Source organism: Molothrus aeneus, chromosome 10, assembly GCF_037042795.1.
Source record: "Molothrus aeneus isolate 106 chromosome 10, BPBGC_Maene_1.0, whole genome shotgun sequence".
Classification (NCBI taxonomy): domain Eukaryota; kingdom Metazoa; phylum Chordata; class Aves; order Passeriformes; family Icteridae; genus Molothrus; species Molothrus aeneus.
In genome coordinates, this window is record NC_089655.1 from 10,767,590 (window position 1) to 10,794,526 (window position 26,937).

Consider the following 26,937-nt stretch of genomic DNA (forward strand, 5'->3'; position numbering starts at 1 on the left):
CTTAGCCCTGTCCTCCTCAGACACTGTACATTTGATAGGTACCTAAAATTTCTTTGTTTGCAGAAGATAACTTTAAAACATGAATTCAGCAATTATTTTATTAAAAAAAGAGATCCTGAGACAAGTGGCTACATATAAGCATTTTTGTCATTACTGCTTATCACTGAGAACTCTGAAAATAGTTTTGCTCTTTGAGAAGCACTTTATTTCATATAAATTGAAAAAAAAATACATCAGTAGGAAAAAAAGTTAATATGACTTTTTTGCAATTACCAACTTCATGTCCTACGTTAAAACTGATCTATGGAAACACTCAGCAAGAAGTTGCTTCATATACTACCATAAATCTGTTGTGATACTATGTAGTGATTAAAATATTAAGAGCACATTTAAAATATTACTTCTTCAGAAAACTAAGCATACTCACCCAAAATTAACATGTTACTCTATCAAAAAAAAAAAAAAATCCACCTTCAGTCACTACTGAATGGGGCAGTGACACCTTGATGAAAAGAGTGTAACAGAGTCAACAAAGCGCTTTACGCGGAGTGTTACGAGTTTGACAGGTGATGAACAGGACACTGATCACCCAACAGGCCAACAGGAGATCCCAGACACATCCTGGGTTAAGTTTTTGCCAAAGCTCTAGTTAATCATGTTGTACAACTTCGGTATTTAATTATACTTTGTCACAAAAATTTAGCCTCAGTGTGACAAAAGACAGATCCATGACCAAAAGTGTTCTACATGATGCTTACCAAGTAGTTTATTAGAAAACATAGCACATAGCAGGGCCTACAACTACGAGATTAACATAGATAGCTGTGAAATTCATTTAGCTGCAAATTAGGTACAAACATGTAGTTTACTTACTAACTTTCCTACTCCTGCTTCAGCTTCATCACTTAGAAACAAAAGGAATTTAGTCAGGTTATGCTTCTGGACTGCTGCAGGTAAGTAACTGTAGTAATCAGTGATGTAAGGATCCACATGGAAATTGATCGTGTCTCCACTGGTGGCATTAAAGACAAATCATCCTATTTTTGCTATGCTGCTGCAGAAGGAATAGTGTTGTTGTCACCTATAGCTTTAGGCCTCAAATTTAGGAATGATTTTATAAGAAAAAGTTTTCATTACAGTTTTTTCCTGTCATATCTACATTCTGCGTTTAAAGACAGTCAAAGTACAACACAAAAAGGAAAACTAAAAATAATTTTAAAAAACCCACAAAAACTTGTGCATGATTCCTGATTAGGAATGACAGCTTTGATTATTTATTTACTGGGAAGATGCAGAATATTTCCCCTAATGGTCACTTTGACCTGAAAAACTTTTGCAAGACATCAAAAGACTCCATTTTCATAAGCACTTACTCAACAGGTTGGCACTCCTACTGAAGTAGATCTGCTATATTAATAAGCAGTAATGTCACACTGAGGATGACCTACTATCTTTCTACTAACAGCTAAGACATGTTTAAGTTCCTACCTATGCAACCATCTGGAGATTGAAGTCTTAAAGGTTGTTAGCTCAAGTTTACTACTCATTTTTCTCAGAAAAACCCTAAGAAAGGGAAAAAAAATCTGATTACCTCTATTTCTTACACAACAATAAGACACACCAAACAATAAAACTTAAAAAACACCTTTGCATTTAAGATCAAAAGAACTGAGCTGCTCACAATCAGCTGCATTTTAGAAATACAGAAACAACTACAAGTTAAAAACATGTATATTACCAAAAACTTTAGGCATAGTTTTCAGAATTTGTTCACCAGGCCTCTGTTTTAAATTTCTTAGTTCAGATAAAACATATTTTGTTAAAATATCAGCTGCAAAAACTGCAATACAAGTATTTTCATAAATACATTTAACTCTTGTTGATATTTAAGTAGGCTACCAAAAAATAGAAAGATATAGTTATTTTTCCAGCACCTTCATGTCCATCACGGATATTTTTGCATACATAAAATATAACTTGCTTAAAAACTTATAGCTTAACAAAAACCTTAATAAATCTCAGAAACCTCAGAAATCAAATACCAAAAAATTTTTTTAAAAAAATTTAAAATTTAAAAAAAAACACCCCAACCCAAACCAGAACCCCAACTCTGTACAATTAGAACTCTAGTTCTGCGAGCAGAAGAGGGAGAACTGAAGAGACTACACCAGAGATAAACAGAAATAATCACAGGAATGCTTGCTAGCTTTTAAAGTCTTACAAAAGTATATCCACAGTGTCAGTTCCCACAAGAAAATCTTGAAAAATTTATTTAAGTGCTCAGAAATCCTCTTCTTTCTCATTATGATACATGTACTTCAAATTTATCAGCTGGTTACTACTCAATTCCTCTTTATGTCAGCCTTTAAAGCACCAGGAAGCTCAAAATTCATATTACGCACAACAAAACAGTGGAAGTTAGTCCGAGTTCAGTTTTGCATTACACTGTTAGAAGCTCTGAATCAGTATTATTTCTGCTGAAGAAGGCAGGAAGAAAAGAAAACAACCTGAACTCTTTCTAGAGGAAAAAAAGAATTTAAAATAAAAATTATTACTGGATTGCTACACGTAATAAAAACACTCCCAAAACAAACTACACACTCTCTGAAAGCGTTCCTAAGTTCTATGCCAGACTTACAGAATAAATTTAGGCCAGTACCAAGCACTCATTTCTTCCCCGTGTGTAAATGCGACACAATCAGGCCTCACATGCAGGCCTCTCTCTCCAACACAGGCAGGACCTTTGTTCGATACGTCGATGTTTTTCCCCCAAAGCCCTTGACATAACTTTCCATTCTTTCCCCTATTATTTTCCGGTTCCCCGTCTAGACTTTGGGACTGCCGAGCCGAGCAAACCCCCGCCTGCCGGAGAGCCCGAGCACTCGGAAGGGGGAAGGGGGAACAATAAAAAAGTTGGACACAGGAAGACAGGCCTGCAGGTCTGGCGAGAGCCCCGGCCTCGGTTCCTTCCCTTGCCCGGATCCCCGGGGCAGCAGCCGGGGTCCCAGCGCCACCAGCCCCCTCAAACTTGTGCCACGACCCAGCCCCCCGGGAGAAGGGAAGGAGGAAGAGCCAGGCAGGAAAGGCAGAACCCAGCGTTTGATCAGCCTCCAAGTACGACGCATTATGCAAGCAAACGCAAGGACCAGGCAACTTGCTTCTTGACTGAAAACAAGAAAAACATCAGCTCGAAAACATTTAGCTGCGAAAATAATCCCTTTCGTGGGCAGCCAGCTTTGTGACTCCGACCCCACGGGCGCCTCCGTTTTCTGCCCACCTTCTTCCTCCCCCCAAAAAAGCTTGTGAAATATGGACGTCGGCCGATTGTTTAGCATTTTACCGAGCTGGGCAGGAGGGAAAGAAAAAGAAATTGCTATTTTTTCCTTGAAGATATTTCCTAGCTTCTTTAGAGGGGAACAAAAAAATAAAAGGGGGGGGTCGGAAAGAAAGGACCACTAAGGAAAAGGGGGCCAAGCGGAGTGGGGGAGGGAAGACAGGGAAGGGCATCGAAATCGGCACGGCAGTGTCAACACTGACACTGCCCTTTTGTATCAGCAGCCACATAGGGCCCGCCGAGGGGCGGCCGCGCTGCCGCCCCCCTCCCCGCCAGGCGGCCCGGGAGAGGCCAGGTGGCCCCCGGCACCCCTGCCCGGGGCGGGGGGGCGAGGGATATCCCTGCAGCGGGCTCGGGAATCGCCTGGCCATTTTGTCAGCTCCGTTTCCACCCCTTCCCTGCACGGCGAGGGCCCCATTCCACCCCTCCGGGCCGCCCCATACACTCACCAGCACGGCGCCGCGTCGTTCCCAGCTCCCATTCGCCCCCCCACCCCCATCCGCAACAATGCTCCGGGATGGCGCCGCTCCCCTCCCCCTGCCCCGGGCCGCCAGGAAGGGCAGCTCGGCTAATGCCAGGATGACACAACAGGCCCGGCCCGGAGTCGCCGAGGGGCCCAGCGAGCGCCCCGCCGCCCCGCGCCCGCCTCCCCGGCGCCCCCCGACCGAGCGGAGGGGCCCCGGGTACCTAGTTTGTCCCGGTGCGGCCTCCGCAGACGCTCCGTGCCTCCCTCCTCCCGGCAGCAGCCGCCTCGCTTCCCTTCAATTATCAGCTGAAGCCGCAGCACCGAGCGACGCCTCGTCCGCCGCCTCCGCCGCCGAACCCCTTCCAGCGGCGCGAGGGGGAGGCCGCGGGACTACTTTCTCCTGGCGCCGGGGCCCCGCCGGGGCCCGCGCGCGCCCCGGGCCGGCGGGCGGCCCCTGCCCCGGCTGCCGCACCCCGCGCAGCCCCCGCCGCGGCCCGGAGCGCGGCCCGCTCGCTGCGCTCGGCGGAGCCGCTGGCGGCGGTCGGTAGTCGGTATCCCTCCGCCGGGGTCGTCACCTCGGGTCCGCGGGAATGTCCCCCCTCGGGGCGGCCAGGGGGCGGCCGGGGCGCGGGTCGGTGGTGGCACCGGCGGCGGGGGTCAGACCCTGCCCGGCACCGCGGGGCCGCCGCGGCTGCTCCTTTAAGAGGGGGCCGGGCTAGCGGTGACCCCGCGCGATGTCCGCCCCTTCCTGGTTGCCATGGAGACCGCCCGCCGGCGTCCCAAAATGGCGGCGGCGGAGCCGCGCGGGGCCGCTGCTCTCTCCGCCGCCCTGGAAGGAAGGAAAGAAGGAAGGAAAGCAGACCGACCGGCAGCCTGAGGCGGCACCGGCTTTAGCCAGGGCTTGTCGTCCGGGAAGGAACCCCTCCGTGCCGGTGCAGGACGAGGGGCTCCGTTAACGCCGCCAGGAAGCGACCCGGGAGGCGCCACCAGTAAGTGCCGCTGGCCTGGCCTCCTGAGGGCCGGGAACGCCCGGCTGCGTGAGGGCCGGCTACCAAAAGGGTATTTCCAGACATGGCGAAAGTGCCTCTAGACGGGGAGCCTCGGTATGTGGGAGATTTCTTCTACCTGGGCTTTCCCAGCCTCTGGGATGGGGCCCTGCATAAGGAACCGGAGGAAAGGAGGAAAGAGAAATGTGAGTTAGAAGCCTTGCGAAGTAGTATATGCACATCCCTAAGTTTACTCTCAGAAATGCCTCACAAATAAACGTGGCACGACATTTAACGCAAATAAACGACAAATCCTTAAGTATTACTTCTAAAGAAAAGTTTAGCTGCACTTTCGGGGTAATCAGACGTAATGCGGAGGGGTAAACAATAACATGTCATTCCAAGGACATGAAGTTAACATCTGGGAGTGGAAAGGCCGTGTACATTTTCCACATTGTACCTGGAGATGTTACATGTCCTGCCTTCCACCAGTGTAGATAGCTGGTTTTTCAAACAGGGAAATAAGCAATGATAAATATCTTGGAAGAGTTTTTTGAACCTTTGTTTTAAAATATCCTTCAAAATGTGCAATATGAGTATTTTTCAGAATAATCTAATAGAATCATCAATGAGAAATGTTGGGCAGTAAACAAATGAAATTTAACAAATCTGATTATGAGTTTATAAGATTATGAAATAAAAATGCAAATATACTATAATCTTTGTTTCATTTTGAGACATTTTTTACTTAGTTTACTTATATTTACTTATTTACTTATATTTTACTTATTTATACTTAATTACTTACTTATACTTCTATATACTTATTTATACTTCTATATGCTTATTTATATTTTACTTACTTATATATTACTTACTTATATTTTACTTATATTTACTTATAGTTATTAGAGAGACAAACACAAATACTTGTCTCAAGCTGGACATAATGATTTAGAAAATGTAAAGTTTCAGAAACTTTTCTGAGGAAGTTCTTTAAATGTCTCACCAGAACAAAAAAAAACACAACATATTTTTAAACTAAGAGGAAGTTTCAATTTGTCTTCATAAAGTAAACCAAAATAATGAACATATATTCTTTCAGGGAAGAACTGCTGCACAATAATTGGGAAATATGTGGTTTTGAGTAGCTGAAGTTTTGTAGTGACCCACTGACCCCATAGGAATCCTACCAGTGCTCTGTTTGTCTGTGGAATGTGGCTGAGTATTGTGAGGTCTTTGCTATTCATTTTTGCACTTGGATAATAAAAATAAGATGGTTCTTATTATTATTACTGTCTTCAGGTTTTTGGTTCTCATATCTGTTTCCTGTCCCACACTTCAGGTATCTATTCTTGGGTTTGTTTTCAGCTGCCCAAATATATCCTGAAAACGAACCAAAATCAGTTAACATAAACCATGCAAAAAACGCTTCATAACTGTCAGTGTAAGTAAGTTCAAATTATTCTGCAAATGTTCATTGTACAAAGCATTAACAGAAAGCTGGTGTCATTGAAAAATAACTGGTTTGGACTGTTTGAAAAATTCAGCTTTGATTTGATGGCAATAAGATCATTTAAGTGTTGTGCAGTGAATGTATGCATTTGAATATATCACTATATTTTCTGAAGTTAATGCATCTGATTCCAGCAAAGCTTTCCAGTTCACTCAAATTTTAATTCCTTACTCCTCAAAACACCTTCATGTAAGTAGTGTCTCCAGTTTTAACTTCTGTACATGTAAAACTTCTGGATGCTAGTTAACCTTTCTCCAGGCTATGGAATCTCCTGCAAAGAGACCTGTGTCAAAAATAGCAGTTGAAGGTATGTGCATCACTGATGTTCCAAGTTGTGTCTCATGTAAAATATATTTAGCCATCCTGGGTTAGCATGGAAGAGGCCTCGCTGTTGGCTCATGTTCCCATTGAGCTGTTTTGCAGTTTCCTAATAAATAACAGTCTTTGCCTGAAAGGCCTCACAGTCTAAGCCTCCAGCTTAGCACGGGGTTACATGAATGCTGAAACCTGCTACTTTGAACAGCCCATTTCTTGGAAGTGAGTGGTTTCAGCACTGTCTGTTGTTATTTTCTTTAAAAGCAAAAAGGGGAGTTTGTGGCTGCATAGTGGATTTGCATGAAAGCTCCCATAATAACACTGTCCAGTGTTGCCCTTCTTTGAACAATCTACTTGGGCTTTACATAAGCAGTAAATTCAGCTCCTCCAGGATGAAGTTATAAATTTACTGGGCATATCTTATAATGCTTCAAGGCTTGTGGACCTGTGGTCATGGCCAGGATTTCCAGTTATCAGCTGAATATAAAGTCAAACTGTCACAGAACCAGAAATCCTGTACAAATACAGAAAATCTTAAGAGCGTGTTAGGGCAAGAAACTTAGTAGCATAAATGAGCATTCACAGAATGCAATTCACCCAGCTGGGTTGTGTGGAAGGAGAGATCTTCTGAGCCATCAGTGAAAATAATTTTTTTCAAGTAGCTATTTTAAGTCAGCAATCATAATTTTACAAATGCACAGAAACTATTCCACATATTTCCCCTGTGTGGGCATCTGCCAGTTCCACTGCAGAAATATAAGACTGAAAGAGACAACTTCAGGTCATCCAGTCCCAGTGCCTGCTGTTTCATCCAGCTACATAATAGATCTTCATAGCATAAATGGGATTTGATGTGTTTCAAAGGCAGTGAAGCTTTTTTCCTCTGCTACTTCACACATAAAAACTGCTCCAGATCATCACTTCTCTGATGGTTAGAAGTGCAGTTACATAAATTCATTTGCATTTATTTTGTTTGGATATCTTTCGTGCGGGTAACAATGCTCTGTGTGTGTATATATATGTATATATATATATATATGTATATATATGTATATGAGATATATTGTATATATTTAATAAATATGCACTCTGGATAGGGCTTGTTTTGTTTTATCAGTCTCCACTTGTGAAACAGACTTTCTGCTTCTTGGTCAGTCTCATTTTCTCATTGCACTTATTCCCATTAATAATTTTGTTCTTCATAATAATAAGCCTAATAAGCACCATGTGCAAAAGCATTGTTACTTCCCCATGTCTTCTGAAAAAACCTGGGTGATTTAAATTTTAGGTTTGTATTTAACTTTCTCTACCAAAATCCCATTAATGACTGTTGATCATCCTTCAATTAGTTATTATTCCAATGTCTTTCTCCTCTGTCAACTTTCAATTTATAACCTTTTGGTTTATGGCAGAATTTATTTCCAGATAAATGACTTTGCCATTTGCGCTTTTCAATTTAATTTTGTTTGTTTGTCTGTTTCCTTTTTTTCCTCTCCAGCACTGCTCTGAGTTGTTATGAAGGAGAAGTTAGTATACATGTCAGAATAAACATAATAAATAAAAAATCATTCTTGGCCATAAAATGTGTTCTAGGAATCCCTCTAGTATTCATTAGAATGGTGAATAGTTTTTGTTTTGTTTGAGTGCATGTACTATTACATAGAATGGGAATCTTTTTGTTCAAGACTGACACGAGGGATCCAACTTGTTTCACATATACCTTTTACTGTACATGTTTTTCAATCTTGAAATGCCAAATTAATGTTTTATATGCCAGTTATAATTTGGCAATGTTTATCACAAAACACAATAGATATTATCTGTTTGTACAAGGCAAGTGATTAATCCTATGGCTTCCAACATTTAATGTAAGATGGCTTGAGAGAGCCATGCAAATAACCTTCCAAAATAACATTTCTTATAAATTGTCTAACAGATGATAAGTACAGGTTTTGAAAAGTCCAAGAGAGGAATCCAGATGGTGAGGTAGTGTAGGAAAGATCAGTCACTCATTCTGGTCAAACAGGAATATAGACACACATCCCCCACCCTCAAAAAAGAAAAAAGTCTGGTGCTTAATCTGCTTATAGGGCAGGCTGATAACTGGAATGATGAGGCTGGTAACAAAAGAAATGTAATGGGAAAATGATCTGCTCAACATGTAATTAATACTAGCATCTGTCACCATTTAATGAATGCTACACTAATCAGAAGATTTTGTCATGTTAGTAAAATGTTCAGCTACTTACCCACAAAAGACCAGCTTGGTACATTCACAGGGCTGCCGTGGTTCTGTGCAAAATTCCACACATGATCTGCTCGTGTAACAGCCAGGACTCTGTCAAATATGCAACTGCAGAATGGTGTGTTTGGCCAGAGATCAGCAACTGGGTTCTCTCAAAGACATACACAGGACATGTAGGTGAACAAACAGTGTAAGTAACTGGGCAAACAGTTCTCATGAATGTTCTTGTTCTTTACCCCTCATTGCTCCTATTGTTTAGTGTTTGCCTCTCTGTCTTCAATCAGTTTCTGATTAAATCAATATATTCTGAGCACAGCACATTATTTTTGATACTGAGTACTATAATATTAGCTTAAAAGATCCTATAATTAGTTGTTTTAATTTTAAAAATAAAGGGTTTTTTCCGGCTTTTTTAGTTGTAAGCAAAAATTCTGAACCTATAGCACTTAAATCTTAAAGAACCTTTTTTTAAAAAAAAATCTTTTTTCAATAAACAACCCATTTCTCTAAATGATCTCTGTAAGTCCTCTACTACAAAAACCCAAACAAACAAAAAATCACCACCACACCACCACCAACATAACCCAAAAATTAAACCAAACACCCCAACAACTTATCATTTTTAATAAAATTTCCATTTTAGGAGACATTAATAAATGACCCTTGTAGTGGTGGGCTGGCTGATTTTCAGTTGTGAGAACCTTCATGATTTATTAAACCTGCAAGGATAGCTCCTCCATTTGGTATTATACAGTTAACTATTATATCTTGGGCTTGTTTTCAAGTCTTTATGATGACATTTGATATGTAACCTATTTGATTGACAGCAGATGCCATTTGAAGTGCTTAAGCCAGATGGATGGGGGGGGGGGGGAAATTAACAGATGTTCTAATAGTAATTGAGCTGAAATTAATTTCATGTTACACTAAACAATTTTTTGAAAGATAAGTCTTATTTTAAGTAAATATCTGTGGGAGATGAACCTTTTTCAAAATTCTGCTATTTTATTTACATTTGAACCCTGAGGGATGCCATACCAGTTACTACCTAGCCAGATTCTATCCAAGTCACTTCTTTGACTTTTCAAACAGAAATTTGTGCTCTAAGCAAATCAAAAGACCACAGAAATTTCTCAAGAGGGAGTTTAAAAAATTATATTTTATTATGAGCTATTTGTATGGAGGACTTCAACTGCATAAAATAGGAAATTCTTGTTGTTGTAAAGTAGAAATATTTCAAGTATAGTTTGCTGAGACCAGGAGACAGCAGCCATTTTGTCCCAGCTCTGGAAATGCTCTGCTATGCTGAAAAGGTGTATTCCCAAAAGAATCAAACATTTTCATGGTAATGCTATCACACAGTATTAATCAGTTATTATCAGGAGAATGTTCGTTAAGCCTAAAATACATAGGGAAATCACCTTTGCTTTTTTTTGCTGTCTCTAATTCAGACATCAAAGTAAACAGTAGAGCTGCTCAGAGAAAATGGAGACAGTTTCTCTAGGGAAATAATGCTGAACTGCAAAAACATGAATATTGTTGTTAGATGTTCCAGTCCAAAGCTAAAATAAGTCAGTTTAGCAGTGTTGTGACATGTTATGGTTTGGATGCCCAATGGTACCTCTCACTTCTGTGATGTGCCACCTCTGGGTGCATGCAGTTGCTAGATCTTATCCATAAGGTTTGGGGAAGATTTGGGAATTCTTTGGTCATGCTGCAATACTGAAAATGTAATACAGCACAAGAACTGACATAGGAAAATTTGGGCTTTTAACAACTGAAATGCAATTGGTGATGTGCTGCACTGGCAATGCTGGAATTTCAGGGCTTTCATTATTAGCGGAACAAGATTTCTCTACAGAAGGCATTACATACAGCAATGTAAGTGGTGGGGTTTTACCTTCCCAGAAGGCTCCATTCTCTTTTTGGAGGGTGATTGTTTTGGGGTTTTTTCCCCACAAACATTACTAAATGCTTAACCCTGTGAAACATTCATTTATTGATTTGAAATTAGATATATAACTTATATGGAGTGATAATTACTTGTGAAGTTGAGTTCTTAGTGAGCCTATGATAATGCAGTGCTGTCATGTGGGCTTATAAAATCCTTTTTCAGTAGTGGTTGAGCTGTTATTTGAAGATGCATTGTAATATTCTCATATCAGTTTTAATTAAGGTATGTTAAAGATGATAAAGTAATCATAGTTAATTTGCCATTAATCTGGTTTTACTATATCACTGGTAGCCTAGAGATGTATTTTCTACTTTTGCCTTAGCTGGGTTTTCTCTACTTATAACTAGTCTTTAATATACAGACAGCAGGATCTCACAGAATTGCAATGTTTAAGCTCCCATTTTAACTGTTATGCATGGTTTTAATATTTGTGCCTTTCTTTAAAAGTATCATACTTGATCTAGTCCTGCCTGACAAGGATGATTTTCAGGTCATGAAGTGAATAGTTTCTCAAGGTAAGCAATCACAACTACTTTCTGCTTAATAATGTAAACGTTTCTTGCTGTAACCAAGTCATGTGCACATGTTCCTTATTGACAGTGCTTGTTCTTTAGAAACAAAGAAAGATTTAGTTATATTTTTATACTTAGGTAGTAAATCCTTATCAATCTTGTTCTCTGTCTTGGGATACCTCAAGAGTAATTCTACTTTCATGTTACCAAAGGTAAGTTTGTGTTCTTGCCTGTTTTGTTTTCCTTTTTCCTGCTTCAAGTTAGAAAAATAATTATTTCTTTTTTCTGTCACTTTATTAACCAAGAACTGTTTACATTATTTAATTTTCCATATACACAGTAGCATTCATGATGAAGAACTGTCAGATATGTTTACTTGACTAGGCATACCATATATTTATACTTTTTTCATTTATCAAAAGTAATTAAATGCACTCAGCAAAGTGTTCGAGGGAAAGAAGAAGGCAAGAAGTGTAGAAGGCAAAGCTAGAAAAAGTTCCGAATTTTTATCTCAGTGTGAGTTAGGCTATGAAAGGTCTTATCCAAAGATGCACCAGTGTAACCTAGAAATAATTTTTAAACAAAGTTGGTGGTCTGAACTGCTCTATGGATTTTTATTCTACAGATTTGCTTGGTTTTGATTTGGTATACACTAAATCAGTTTTTGTTAAACTGAAATAAGCCTAGATAAAACCAAAGAAAAAGTGCCTGCAACTTTTGGATGGAGTTCACGAAATTAGATTAAAATTGGGTACAACCAGTGTACATGTCATTTGTTGGCTGAAGCCTGAATTACACAAATTATCTGGAGAAGGGTGGGAACTGGAAGAATGAACACTAGTGCACAGTAAAATGATAGAAATCATTTGTTGCAAAACTCAAAATAATACTGTAGACACAGAAACCTGGGAGAGTGTCTGAAGCCAGAGTTCTAAATAACATAAGAGGATGACAGTGAACAATGGAGTGAAAGGAATGACAGCAGATGGGGATTGCAAGCAAGAGAAGCTGTGTAGCTGGAAAGCATCAAAAAAGCAAGCAGATACTTGTGACAGAAAATGCAATCTATGTTTTAATACATGTGCATATCAAATTATCATGGCAAATGATAATGAGAGATTTCAGTTTTTGCTAAGTTGGTGCTACAGCTGAGTTGTACAGTTGTTTCCTCCTGTGCAGTTTATAATGAGACTGAAACCTAGAGGCAATCAGTGTAAGTTTCATGCAAAAAGAGTAGTTAAAATTGAACTGAAAAAAAATCCTAGTGTTTGAAGAAACAGGAAACAAAATCAACCAACAGGTAGCACATGCTGCCTGTAGTACTGGGCTGAAAACTGATGGAGAGAAAGGGCACACTTGTTAACACAGCTTTTTCTAAAAACTGGAGTCATGCGTAGGAGCCAAGTATATGAAAATGCCTGCACCATGTGATAGATTCGTTAGTGTTCCTGTCTTCTGATTTGAGGTGGAATTAAAGCTGTAAATAGACAGCAAGGGAACTTTGAAAAACACACTGATAGTGTTAGTTTGTTCTTTAAAAATGTGGTGAGATTTTAGGGGCCAGTGCAATAGATGTTCCTCAAAATTTAGAGTAGGAGATGTCAGTGAGCTGAAAGTGAGCTGCCCACGTACGAATATAGGAAAACAGTTTTCAGCAGATATTAAACGGGTGGCAGATATGTGCAAATCAGGAAGATAAGAAGTATCCAAGAAGGGAGCAGTGGGATGATTTAACTAAGACTTCATCTGTAATAAAAAGGATTGCCAGTTATATGTACAGACCCTGCTAAAAGAGGTGCAGATTCCCTAAAAATTACTTTGTGCTGTAACACTGCTGTACTTCAGGACATTTTAGAGAGATAGCAAAAGTCTGACTGCTCTGTTCTGTTGTTTGGAGTTTTTTACTCTAATAAAGATGAAACAAATTCAAACACACACAAAAAAAAAAATTTAAAAAAAATCAAAGCATTGACTAGACCTGAAATTGTGAGAGGGAGACCTTGAAACTCAATTAAGGAGGACAAAACTTAAAGAAATGGTTTTAAATTAAACCTGTCAGTGTATTATCCATCTAGAAAGGAGTGTTATGTCTTGCACTTAGCTTACATGCTTTGTTCTGTTAAATAGTAGAATAATCTCTTTGTGGCGGTCTGATCTAGGTCTGCCTGTTTAATCACATTAATAAATAGCAAGTATCATGCTCATAAGTGAAGACTCTGATCCTCTAGAGTAATATTTTATTCCCTCTGATAGTTTTGCTTTCCCTTCAGCACATCCCCTCCCTTCTGCATTGTCTCTCACTCTTGTATTGTTTCTCTGATATGTGTGCATATTCTAGACAAAGGTAGACCTTATCTTCCAAAGCACCTTTGCTGTAAGCAGCTGTGATAAACAGCTTTACCTACTTTTTTTTTTTCCTTACTTTCTTCACTTTTTATTTATTCTCTCTCCCACCCACAAGCTCTGGGAAAACCATGGAAGAAAGATACTAAAATAGGAATTAACCTGGTATGAAACTGAAAGAAAGTGAAGAGACCATGGCAAGACAACAAATTTTGTGCTCAAATATAAGTGCTGCATTCCCCAAAGGAAAAGACAATTATTATTTCCAAGCTTTTTATTATATCTTCCTCCTGAATTTTACTAAAACGTTTTTCAGATGCTCTAAGTGGGAGCCTTCAGTAGTCATGCACACACACACGCAAAGCTAATCCCTTGGTTTAAGTGGGTTGATGTTTCCAAGCGTGAGTGAAGTGAGGGAAAAATTATCAACTTCTTAGTTGCTATATGTGAAATTTTAGAATTGAGACATTTCTCTTCTCTTCATGCACTTGAAATATTTGTTAAAAGCACCACACAAAAGAGTTTGCCTTGACACCAGGAAGTTACCTTTTTTCTGTGTGTCACTATCTTTATCTCTGAACTCTGCTACAGTCACTGGTATATTTTTGTTTGCTAACTAAAGCAAACTAAAGCTTATTTTAGCTTTCCTTGCTATTAAAACTTCTTTTTCTCCAAAACCAAAGCAGACATAAGGGAAGGGAAATATGTGGGTTTCCATGATGACTAATGTGGTCCTGAGAAGAATCTGTACAAACTTTCAGGTACACATTGTTGTCCAGAATTTCTACTCAATGATGTGTATGGTTATTTCTTGAAGAACAATTCCTTTAGCACAGCTGGGTATTAGCTTTTACACTTTAGACTCTTTGGCATAATGAAGTGGACATCTCTGAGAAAGACTGAAACACAAACCATGTCTAGTAAATGCCAAATAAACCTACTTTTATTTCTCAGGAGTGCACATCAGAAGTAAGCTTTTATCTTGTAGAGATGTAATCCTATCAGTACAGACAAAATAGTAATTGGTATAATTTCCTATATTATAGCAAATGCAGATGTTGAGGTTTTGTATCAGTTGTGAAATGAAGCAGGAACCTTGTAAGCCTTAAATTTGGTAGGGCTTAATAAATTTCCAAAAGAACTAAAAGCATCTGATTTCACAGACATAACAGGCAGCAAGTAGTAACTGTTTGATTTCATATTGTTCATCCCCAAATTGTGGAATGGCACCAGTGTATGGCACCAGAGTCTTCAGTTTGGTGGACTCTTGCACTATTGCACCCAGATGTGTCATTTTTTGTGTTTACTCCTAAAACGCTGTCCTTCAAAGACTTCTGAGAACCCCAAATAAATTAGGAATTCATTAACTGCAACCTCTTGATACTCCATTTTACTTTCTTTTTCAGGTCAAACCCTGCCAGCAATTTTGAGCAACATACCAGCACCAGTCCTGAAACCAGTATAGTCCCTTCTTCCAGACTGCATTTGCTAGTGTTCACATTCTTGCATATTAACCAAATCAGAACTCTCAAAATAATCTGCTTTGGCCAGTCATATATTTTCATTACCAACTGTCTAAGTGGTCTTGGAGGCAGGAAGGAAAAAAGGAGACTTAACAGATTCTTCAGTTGCACAAGATCTGCATTCTTGCTTTTAAGTTAATCACAATATGCCATTGTAGGCTCTCATGAAACAATTGCCCATGTGTGTTATTGTTTTGCAGCAGCTTATCCCACAGGGATCAAAATAGCATTGCCTTGAGCTGGGTCAGTGTCCCTGCCTAAGGATAGCCTCACTCCAGCCCCTTCTAAAGCTATGAAACATTTTATTTTAGTTCTTCTGCAAATACCTGTCCATTGTCAGTGCTAGCTCTTTCACAGTTTAGACACAAGACATGTTTGCCTCTTCTTGGTGAAAATTTAGTAAAATTTTAAGGTACCTGTTTTGCATTTTTTAAAGTGACCTAGAAGCCTCAGCTTCATTCACTTGCAGAATAAGCATAGCTTTGTCTAAACCTAACGATTTCTGTTGTCCAACTCAAAATTTCCTTTATTTCTTATGCAGTCAAAGCTGCAGTGTGGATGTAAATGCAACTGTGTGAAAAACTTCACTATAAAGTAAAAAAACCCCTCTACTATGGTATCAGCTTCTCAATTAGATGCGACTATGTTAGAGTAGAAGTAGAAAAAACTATGGTGAGAGGGTGCTTTTCATAAGTAAAAATTTTAGAACTGTGTAATTTATAGTTATCTCCTTTAAGATATTTCAGTAATGTTAATATTTATTCCACTTTTATTTTGTAAAGATTTAAGTGAGGATGAAATGGGCAATTTTTTAACCAAAACACATGGAAGTTAATTGTTTTATAACCAATAGATTAATTTGCAATTGTAGTAAAAATGCAACAACACTGTGCAAGAGAAAAAAAGATAAAATTATAAAATGAGTGACAGAAGCATTTGAATACTCTAATTCTGAAATCAAAATTTTCTGGTCTTCTTTAATCTACAAAACCCAACCAAAGCACATGTTGTTGGTTTTTTTTTAAATATGATGGGGAAGTAATATAATGTGTGAGAAAATAGTCTGGGTAAAGAGATTTAGTAGAGATAAAGTCTCTAAGACTAAGTGAGAATGTGACATTTTCTCTCTAGAAGACACAATCGCTCCTTCACTGTACAGTGGAATGAGATCTTGAACTGTAGTAACAAATCCAAGGCTAAAAGCAAAGACTGGGGATTTAGGCCATTCACCTGGGACAGAGGAAAATGTTTGAATCTAGATCTCCTGAATCTCAACAGTGTTATTTTCTAGATTCTGTAGTCACCTTCCTTCTCCAATGAATGTTTAACTATTTAAAGGAGATTAATTTAAGGGAAAAGTTAACCTCCATATAGCCTGTAATCTGAGAAACTCTATTTTGAGTTACTAGTTTTAAGCAAAGCAAAAAGCTGAATCTGAAGAAGTGTGAAATCCTAATAAAGTGTACTGGGGAAGGAGAAAATTTCTCATATTTGCCTTTGTACAGGGTTTCACAATTCACACTGTCTGTCTCAGCTCCCCCAGAGGTTTCTCAGTGTACAGTATGAGTCTGACGTGAGAGACTTGCCTACTTCTATAGCTTCTGAATGAGAGTAAAGGAAGAGTGAGACCCACATCCTGAGGAAGGTGGCTCACCATGTGGCAAATTTCAAATATTATTTTCTCATACAATGTAAAGAGTTCTATGCTTCTGGTAATCTACACTTCAGATTCATTTTGACAATAGATACTTCCTAAATAGTTTATTTTTTGCTAATTTTCACTTAAATGTTTGTTTTATTGGTTAAAAAATTGCAATTACTTTTTACCTGAAGCTTTGTATGGTTCCTGCTGTTTAGATTTGGGTTTGCTCATCCTTTCCTCTTCTCTCTTTTTTAATGACGAAAATGCCTATGGAATAAGCAGTGTGGTAGTGAATTCCTTTACCACTTGCACCTCCAAATAACATTGAGAATGGAATGTGTCCATGGTAACCAGGATGCACTCATAACACTTTCCATTCTTCATCTTTTAATCTATGCAAATAGTAGAGTATTATAAAATCTATGCAATATTTTTATTTGAAATAACCACATGCTAACAAATTACCAAGGTAACTGCAATTTGCCCTGGGTATTTGTACATAAAGCAGTTTTTTAATGGAGTGGTGCTATTGACAGTTTGTTCCACTGTAAATCGAAGAATAATGTTTCAAAAAATCACAGTGGTGTTCAATAAAATTACTTGAATATTTTACTTTTCCTGTGCCTCCACATGTTGGCCTGATCTTTCCATTTGGCAGAGTTCCATGGCAGTGTGATTCCTGGTACAGCATTTAAGAGGAGGCAATGTTATGGAAGTATGTATTTCTTTAGTTTTTTTGAAATTCCTATTAAAATGTCTTGCAATTTATAAAACAATAATTTGGAATTGTTCAACAATATTGCACAAGAAAGTACATTTGTATACCCATATTAAAACATCTGCTGTAATAGACAAGGATATTTCATTTGCAGAGTATTGGCTTATATTCCATTTTAAAGTTTGTTAGATTCTGAAAAGATAAAAACCTTTTTCAAGAGTCTAAACACACATATGCTCACTCTAGTGTTTAGAATAAGTATGTACTTGGGCACTCACGTATATATAAGCTTACATTATAGATAAATTCACTCATACACAAAATAACAGAAAAAATTATATAGAATACTTACTGTGAAAAGTTTGTCTTGCTTACAGCAGTGCAGATTTTGAGTATTTTCTATCTGTATGCACTTTGTTTTGTTGTACTGTATATCCCAGACCAAAAAGTGTTGATTAATGTATTTTATTACAGATCCCAACACATTGTAATCTCTGGTGCAACAGAGCTCTGCTTTTTAAAGAATCAGACTTATAAAATTGTGTATAGTTAATTTTCTGTATAGACTTGTAGATTTAATCTGTAGAACGCTGTTAGGTATGCAAGTTCAAAAGTTTAAAAGCAACAGTTATTAATCAGTTTTGGTAAGTGGTTGTGGAGACAGGTAGCTATTTTGTTTTTCAGTTACACTTGGCATTTTCATGCTGAGAAATTGGTTTGTTTGTTTGTTTTTTAAAGAAATGTCACTTCCAACAGTAACAGGAAAAGGCCAGGAGAAAGCCTATTAACCATGTTTCTTTTCTCCTTCAACAATGGGGTTTTTCTGCTATATACTGTATTCATGTGGACCATGTTGAAGGATGTGCAAGATGAGGAACATGTTAGAGATGTCTTTTCTTTCTCTACTGGTGTATCAGTTTTGTTTTGACCCTGTTCTCACCTCATGTTTTCCTCAAATAAGAATGGAAGTAGCTGCTTCTCCCTACACTGCTGGAGATAAAAAGAGCTTTAGGAAGTACAGTAGGGCATTCACTGTCCTATTATCCCTGTGCTGGGCTGCAAACATTCGAGTTCTAAAGCCTTCCCAGGTAGCAACATCATCTGTGAAACAGAATGACAAGGGCTTTATAATCCCTTTTGCATTGAATCCTCATTACCACTGGTGTATGAAATTGTGTTATTTTAACATGGTAGTCTATATAGTGCATGTGCCTTGCAGAAATGTTAATTCCACTGTATCAAAGGTTTCAATGGGATATTTATTTTTCATATATTAAATTCTAGAATGCATTTTGGATGAATATGGGCTTTTTTGCCTTCAAAGATGCAACTGTTTCACTGCAAAGGACTAGAGACTGTTTATTGTAAAATAAAATGAATTTATGTAACTGAGTAGGACTTTTTCCTTTTATTCACACAAAAGGTTGTTTTACAGAGTACTGTGGATATCTCTGAGTGTTAATCAAAGCTGTTTTATATGTATGCAATCAGATATGTGATTTAGCCATTATGATTACCCCATATAGTGATATATTAGCCACAATAACCATCAAAATGATAAATTTTACCTGGTTATATTTGACATTCAGATAAAAATGTTAAGCATTTATTCTAACTTATTTACTGCTGTATATGAGATATCAACAGGATAAAAGAAAAACTTGAAAAATACAGACATGATTGGTATAGGCCTGCCTTAGCAGATAGTCTGGAATCTGAGTTTTAATTTGAAAATTAAACTGAATACAACTCATTGGGAGTTACAAATACTTAATGCTCAACTTTAAAATCTCAATTTTAGCAGTGAAATACCAGAGAGATCTAAAGTTAAATTTGATGTTAAGAGATGTATACCACTGTTGTCAGAGCTAAGATTTGTAAAAGTAACTCCATTTTTTTCAGTCAGTATATGGAAGTATTGACAGGTAATGCAAGGCTTGCTTTTAATTTTCCTTTGGCATGTCAGTAGAAAAAATAAAGATCTATGGAGTATGGTTTTTTATACATACATGTATGTGAATGTGTTTATAAATATTCACCTCACTAATATTCTCATTTATCAGTTTTATCCCTCATGTCAGGAACCCACCTATAGATATGGCAGTGTAAAGTCCTGACTTTTCTCAATTAAATGGAAGGGAATAATATTAGTAACACTGGATTAGATGGGTTTTTTTAACCTTGTCTATAACAGCAAGTGAATTTTACTTGTGGCTTGGAGCGTGCTCTTTATTAGGAACTCGTGTGAATGATGATGATTTTCCTCTTGTAGGCCCAGCTGTGACAGCAACAAAAGAAAGTCAATGTTAAAAGGTGACACACTGTTCAAGCACGTATGTAATGTTTTAAGAGAACTCTGGGAAACTTACTGGTAGTTAGGACCACTTATACTCCATCATTTCATAGCTATCTAGTTTACTATTCACGTTAATTTTTTTTGTCTTGGTTGCATGCTTTGTAATGCAGATTTTCTTTTCTTTTTCTGTCTCTGAAAATGTGAGTTGAACATTACTTCTGGAAAGCTTTTTGCCAGAATTTTCAGAATTCTTAAGTGCTGAGCTTTGAACTGTCCTATTAGTTTTGATTTTACAAAATGTTAAAATCCCAGTTTAACTTCTAAGCTGCCACTTTTGAATGCCTGAGCAATTGGATGGGTATTTCTACTTAACCACATAACTTGACACCAGATACATTGGGATTCTATGAATAAATGAGAAACAAAACCAGAATCTTTATAGTCTTGCCTGTTGAGATATCTTGTGTGTAAAGTATGTGTTTATTTCTATGAACAATTTGCATACAGGTGTTGTTAAAACATTTTACACTTGTTGCAGGTGCATTATGGGATGTTTATTGTCCCTTGAAGCTGCTGGTAATGTAACTGTGGTCTGATCTTTTAGGAAAACTTTCTTTTGGGACTGTAGTAATATTTACATAGCCCCAGCCCTGAATCTGGTATAATATTTATCTCATGGTGCTTGATATTAATTTCATCTGCTTTTTTCCTTTTTTTTCTTTCACAGTTGTAGGTAATTTTCAGGTAGTGGAAAATTTCCCTTAGGAATTAATTTCATCATTTATGACCTAGAGAAATTAAAGCATCCCAGGAGGATAATAATAATTACAAATGTTGGGTGGCAATATTGATCTGCAATAAATTTCATGAAAGATGGGATTGCTTTGGCTAACATACTTCTTTCTATGAATTAATTAATATAAATTAATGTATGAATAATCAAAAAAACAAAAAGATGTGACAATAAACCTAAATATATGATAATGCCCAGAAACATTGATAGTTTCATTGTAAGACAATGACAGAGATTTTAGCAACAAATATAGGCCAGAAAGCAATGTTCTTATGGCTGATAGCACATAATCCTCTGTGCCATCACATTTGTTTCTATGGCCATGTTGTGAGCCACCCAGATTTGAATTCCCAATCTAATTTGACACAAACAACTGCTAATGCAACAGGTGACTGGGACCATACAAGTGCAAAATTACTCCAGGAGCAGACAGCCAGGAAAAGAAAGGCAGTGGGGACACCACTAAGTTAACCTCAGAGACAGACTGGCCACTGAGAACATCTGAAATAATGATGCATTTTCCCAAATTTCCATGGAACTATGTGTCCCAGGTAGTTATTGCTCTGCATCTTATAATTTTGGTTCCCAGTAATGGATTAACTTAGGGGGTGGTCATGTTACAAGATGCAGTTGATCATGGTTCACAGAGAAAACAGTTTTCTGAAAATACTAATCCAGAGACATCTTTATTCAGTAACTGCTGGGGATGGGTGATGTGAGCTATGCTTAGTCTGGAAATGGAGAATTTCATAACTGCACCTGCAGTCTCTTTTGTAGCCCAAGACCTAATAGCACAAACCACCTCAGATTGGTGAGATCTTGACTTTTTTAAAAATAAACTGCTTTTGTATTCTGAGTCTGTACAGACATTAAAAAATATTTACAATGTGACTTCATAATTATCCCATTTTTATGATGACCTTGAAAAGTGTCATTTTGAAATAAAGTTTTGTTTTTCTCATCAACAGCTTTGGTTGACATAATCTTATTGAATCACCATCTTATGTAATCATCATCTTATTTGAGTAAGTTCTCCAGGGAGGTGCTGGAGTCACTTTCTCTGGAAGTGTTCAAGATGTGTCTGGATGTGACACTTGGAGAATGATTTAGGGATGATTATGGTGGTGCTGGGCTGATGGTTGGACTGGGTGATCTTGAAGGTCTAATCCAGCCTCCGTGATTCTGTGATTATTTACACAGAGGTGGAGGAGATCTGCTTTCCCAGAAAGTATATGAATCTTGGGAAAGAGGTATGGGGGTAGGGGAGGGTACAACCATTTATCTCCTTTCAAGAATAAATTGGAGTGTGTCCTCACTTAGAGTCTCAGATTAGACCAACACATTTTCCATGCTTTGCTTATTAAAATCTAACACATCCTACAGCACAATTGAGAGATTTTTAGCCCTGCTGAGTTCCTATGGCCTGAATTTCTACGTTTAGGTTTGTGTTTGTTACATTTGTGTTTCTGATTCGCTGTTATAACTTTTGCAACTGGTCAGTTTCAAGTGAAGTTGATAGAAATAATAAAACCACCTTAAGCTGTTGTGTAGGGCTGTGAGCCCTGTTAGTGTTCCATGGATGGAAAGGCTTCACATTCTGAGCTCAAGGGACTGGATATATATGCACAAGGCATGGAAAAAGTTTCAATCAGCACTCACAGTCCATGAAAAAACCAATCTTTAATTCCAGTTATTACTGCTTGTTTTGACTAGGAGGGGAATGAATATGGCCTGAACCAACAGAAAATGGACTGCCTGTTGAACTTGGCTCAGGCTCAGACACTCTTTAAATATGCTGGAGTTTTGCAGATGTTCCTAATTGCTCCATTAGTTGAAGCAAAAAGTTGTACTGCATTTTAATTCATGGCAAAATTGGTCATCATTTTTTATAAATTTGAGCTTTCAAAGAAGTAGTCTTCTATACTCTTTTTGTTGACCTCTTTTTTTTATTTACCTTATAAAAGTAGATTTGAGATGTGAATATATGCTGGTGAGAAGGCTTCTAGCTTTTTGGTTTTTACTCGTTGCTTGTAGTGTAAGGTTTTTCTGCAGCATTTGATATTAATATGATGTCACAATGAAACATCTGTTTTATGTTACACGGGTGCAATGATTTAGGTAATTAAATTATTGTTAGCAAGCAGTTTTCTGCTGTTATTCTGTGGTTTTAGTAGGTTACAAATAATTCAGTAGGTTATAAATAAGATCTGCCTGCTTTTTCTTGAAAAGTCTTACTGGTGGTTCCAAGGTTTCCTTCCCTATAGGAAGTATTGAAAGCCACATTTGCCATTCTTTTCTAAGATGTAGTCATTTCTTTCTCCTTCTGAAAGTACTGCTAAAATTGAAGGGTTCCCTCTACTTTTTATTAAAATTGTAATATAAAATAAGGGTGCTTTCTTTTTAGAAAAATGCAAACACAAATAGAAGTATTACAAGTATAAATTACTACGTTTGTGAATTGTATTGTCATACTGATATTATTTCTGTCCATAGTTCTTGCTGTTCCACACAATCAGATGTTTTTACACCTCCTCACCTCCTGTTAAGAGCTTTGCTGCTTCTAAGTATTCACACATAGAATTTTTCTATTATTTTTCTATTAATTCTCCATAAATATATTATATTTTATATATATATATACACACTGGAAGAAGAGATTAGATAGATAGATAGATAGATAGATAGATAGATAGATAGATAGATAGATAGATAGATAGATAGATATTCTGGAATAATATTCTAGCTATCTGTACTGATTTATTTGCTAACTGAGAGTTCAAATAAATACTTCTCACCAGATCCATGGTTTGCTGCTAAATATTTGGTACCCTCCTGCCACTAAAATGTTTTCCTGTTAAGTGTTGGTATTTCCTGTCATTATCTCCTGGTTTTCATTCCTGTTATTTTATCTCTCTTCATGTGATTGGGATTTTTAGAGAACTTTTCTTTTAGTAAGGTGCCAGAACTAGTAATTACCATTTTACTAAATTTTACATTACCTAAACATTACCATTTAACTAAATTTATAAGAACAACCATACAGCTGTAAACATTCATGTTTGTTTTGAGATATTTTCTGTTCTTTTTGGGCAGTGAAATAACATATCATTATGTTTCTTTTCATTATTTCATGAAGCCAAGAGGATAGAGCACAATTTTGGATTTGGTTTTTACATTTGCAATGATAGAAAATTAATTGATGATAGTGTTGAGCAAGAGAAGAAAGCTCTACTTATATTTCTGGATGAGTGAACAATTAGTACAAGTCATCAAATATTCTCCAGCACTTTCAGAATGAAAATGTCATAGAAAACTTAAAATTCAATAGATTTTCACAGTTAGTTCATTGTTAGTTTACATACATTATTTTAAAAAATTCAATACTAAATGTATTTTAGAATAGCCATACTATTATTTCTAGAAATAAATAATTTTTAATAAAGAAAAAGTCAAATATGTGTGTGGTAGCCTGCTTGATCATTCAACATTAAATAGATGTGCAGTGAAAATATTTATCCCCATCATTCCCAGGATGAGAAGATTTGAAGCATTCTTTCGTATCAGCTTGAATTAGATCAGCCGGACCATTTTTAGTTGACTGTGTAGATCATTTTGTACTTGCATAAGAAATTTGAGGGAAATTACCAACTGTATAGAACAGAGATGCTTGGAATGCAAAAAAGCAAAGGAGAACTGACAGCAAACTGATTCTGCAGTGTGATATGGCATGGAAAAGAGAGCTGCAGAATATTGGGCCACCTACCCAAATACATGAAGGAAGATAAGGTGATAGCTTCCTCCCATGTGGTTACCTCAGGAATATTGGGGGGGGGGGGGGGGGGGAAGAAAAAATCTTAACATCTTAAAATTGTGTCATTTTCAAAGCTCTTTCAAAGGTGTTCACACAATGCTGAGTTTTGTAATTAATCTGCCAAAATGCTTTGGAAGGTAAACTGCTGCATAAAAATAGGCCAATAGACAGTATAGTTTCAACTTCCATGAAAAATAAGGGGGAAAAATCCTGTACAAATCTGGATGGCTGCATTCATTTTGTTAGGAAACAACATGCAGCTTCAGAATGTACCACTGATTGTTCATTAAAAGTGTAGCAGATTGAATTCAGGATTCTATTTTGTAGTGAACCAGTAATTTTATTACAGAAATTTGATAAACTAGGTAAGTGATCTGAAGAAAACAGTGCTGAACTCAACAGGCCAAGTTCCAAGTTGGACACTGAAGCAGAAATACTCAGCTGACTGCAGGATGGGCAGTTGCTCACTAGGTAGGAGACTTACAGAAGGACAGCTTGGTTTGGTACTGGATCACAAAGGAATAAGTCAAAAAATGCCACATCCCTGTAGAAGGGAACTGCCTTCAATTTCATGTTGGTTTAAGTGTACCTATGTAAGATAAGAAGCAGAACTATAGGGACTCATGATGTCAGAGCCATCATTACTTTCCCCAAAGCATATGACTGAAGTATCTTTTTCAGTTGTTTTACTAACCTCCCTCTGAGTAAAGAGCACAGTCTTTACATAAAAAATCTGTATGTATGTGGGAAAGTTGATCCAAAAATGAATCTGAATATTCATGTTAAATAATTTTTTCTCTAGAAAAACATAGGGGGAAAATCTGACTTTTTGTTGGGTTGGTTTTGGTGTTGTTTGTTTTTTTTTTTTTAAGATGTACCTGCATAACCTGGAAAGAAATTCCAGGCTTTTACAAATCTGTTGTCTCTTGTATTTGGTTTCATTTTTTCCCACTTCAGATTGCTGTAGTGTTTGGTGCCAGAGTTCTGGAACGTCCTCAATGTGTGCCGAGGTAACTATGACTTCCTGAAACAGCTTCCTGTCCCACTGCTCCTGTACATCATTTCCTTTCTGAGCTTGAAGACATTGCCAGACTTTCTCAAGTTTCACACAGATTTGAGACAGTAAAAATTTAAAACCCAAAAAATTCAAATTGAAATAGTTATCTTTACTGAGCAGCAGTCTTTGATTCATGGTTTAGCATAATCATCAATCTGTCTGCTTTACTTAAGACAACAAGTAAATAAGGATTGTCATTTTTTTTGAGACAATAAATGAATCAAACTGAATGGCTGCAGTAAAAAACAGATCTTAGAAAGGCTGTGTTTATCCTGCAAGCTTTTGTTTTATAATAAACTTAGTGATCCAGGTAATTCCATTGCAGCCCATGGCTGGGTGTTGCACACTACTTCCAGGATTAAGTATTGGAAATGTGAAACCTTTACTTTGTGTTATGATTTGTATTATTTACTGTCTAGAAACGTCACCCTCAGACTGGGGTCCCCTTATCATCACCAAACAAAAATTCCTTACATTTTATGTCTTTGACAAAAGACATGAGCACAAGGAAAGAGATTATTTTTTCAATATTTTTTTAGATTTTGCAGCAGGGAACTGTTAGAAACACAGGAGGAGGAAGAGGTGACTTTTGCTTGCTTGCTAGGAAGCTCTTCCCAGCCCTCAGGAAATTATGGGAAATAGTATGTACTTGTTGAATTGAAACGTTAAAGAGTGAATAACAGAAGTTGCCATTATTGGACAACTGGAGCTAAGGGTATCCTCTCCATGCTGAATGAGGGGTAGGGGATTGGAAGGATAACCTGGAAGCTGCAGGAGAATGAGGGGCAATCTGTTGGTGCAAAAGAGAGAAAATGTTTTGGAAAGGCCTTTGGGAGGTCAACTGTTCCAGCTTCCTGGTCTGTGCAGGGTCAGGAAATTGGGATGGAAAGCTAAAAAATTCAGAGCTATCATATAGGAAGTTTATTTTTGACCTCAAAATTGTATTTTCTATCCCTGTCAGAGCCTGAAAAAGGCTGCTGCAGGTATTCAGGTAGGAGAGAAAAATATTTTATCTTATGGAAAATTGGAAGAGAAATGTTTTAAAGAGAAAAATAACTTTATTCTTATCCCCAAGAGTGCTGTAGAGGCCCAGAATGAAACCTATCAGTTTCTGGGTGGAGCTATTAATGAGAGCATAAGCACCAGTGAGACCTTATGAGGAACTGTAAAATGGGTTTAGTTCTCTTGATTCTGCTGTGACAACTAGATATGCTCTGAAAGACTTCAGAGGCAGATTAAACTTGTAGTATGGAGAGTGGGACATGTCTGGTGCAGAGCACATCCCAATCAAAATGAGATTGCTCATTTTATGCAAGATTTGTATTATTTTGAGGCTATGTGGGACAAGAGTTCAAGAAAAGTTCTGTGTCAGACTGGCAGTTCCAGAGGATGCGGCTGTGCTGCTGTTCCTGTTGTGTGGCTACCA

The 26,937-nt window shown here is 37.7% G+C and overlaps 1 protein-coding gene and 1 long non-coding RNA gene across 8 annotated transcripts in view; one reads left to right on the forward strand and one right to left on the reverse strand.

Moving 5' to 3' along the window:
• The window catches only part of TRIP12 (thyroid hormone receptor interactor 12), a 79,160-nt gene extending 75,012 nt beyond the window's left edge, over positions 1–4,148 (reverse strand). For all 7 annotated transcript variants that reach the window (XM_066557072.1, XM_066557071.1, XM_066557070.1 and 4 more), the window contains exon 1: positions 4,022–4,148. The gene's annotated coding sequence lies outside the window, so the exon portion shown is untranslated. The remainder of the gene's footprint in view (positions 1–4,021) is intronic.
• Positions 4,149–4,595: 447 nt separating this feature from the next.
• Positions 4,596–21,610, forward strand: LOC136560923 (uncharacterized). The gene is made up of 3 exons (XR_010784218.1): positions 4,596–4,789; positions 11,264–11,331; positions 15,078–21,610. It is a non-coding gene; the product is annotated as an uncharacterized lncRNA (long non-coding RNA).
• The last annotated feature ends 5,327 nt before the right edge of the window (positions 21,611–26,937 follow it).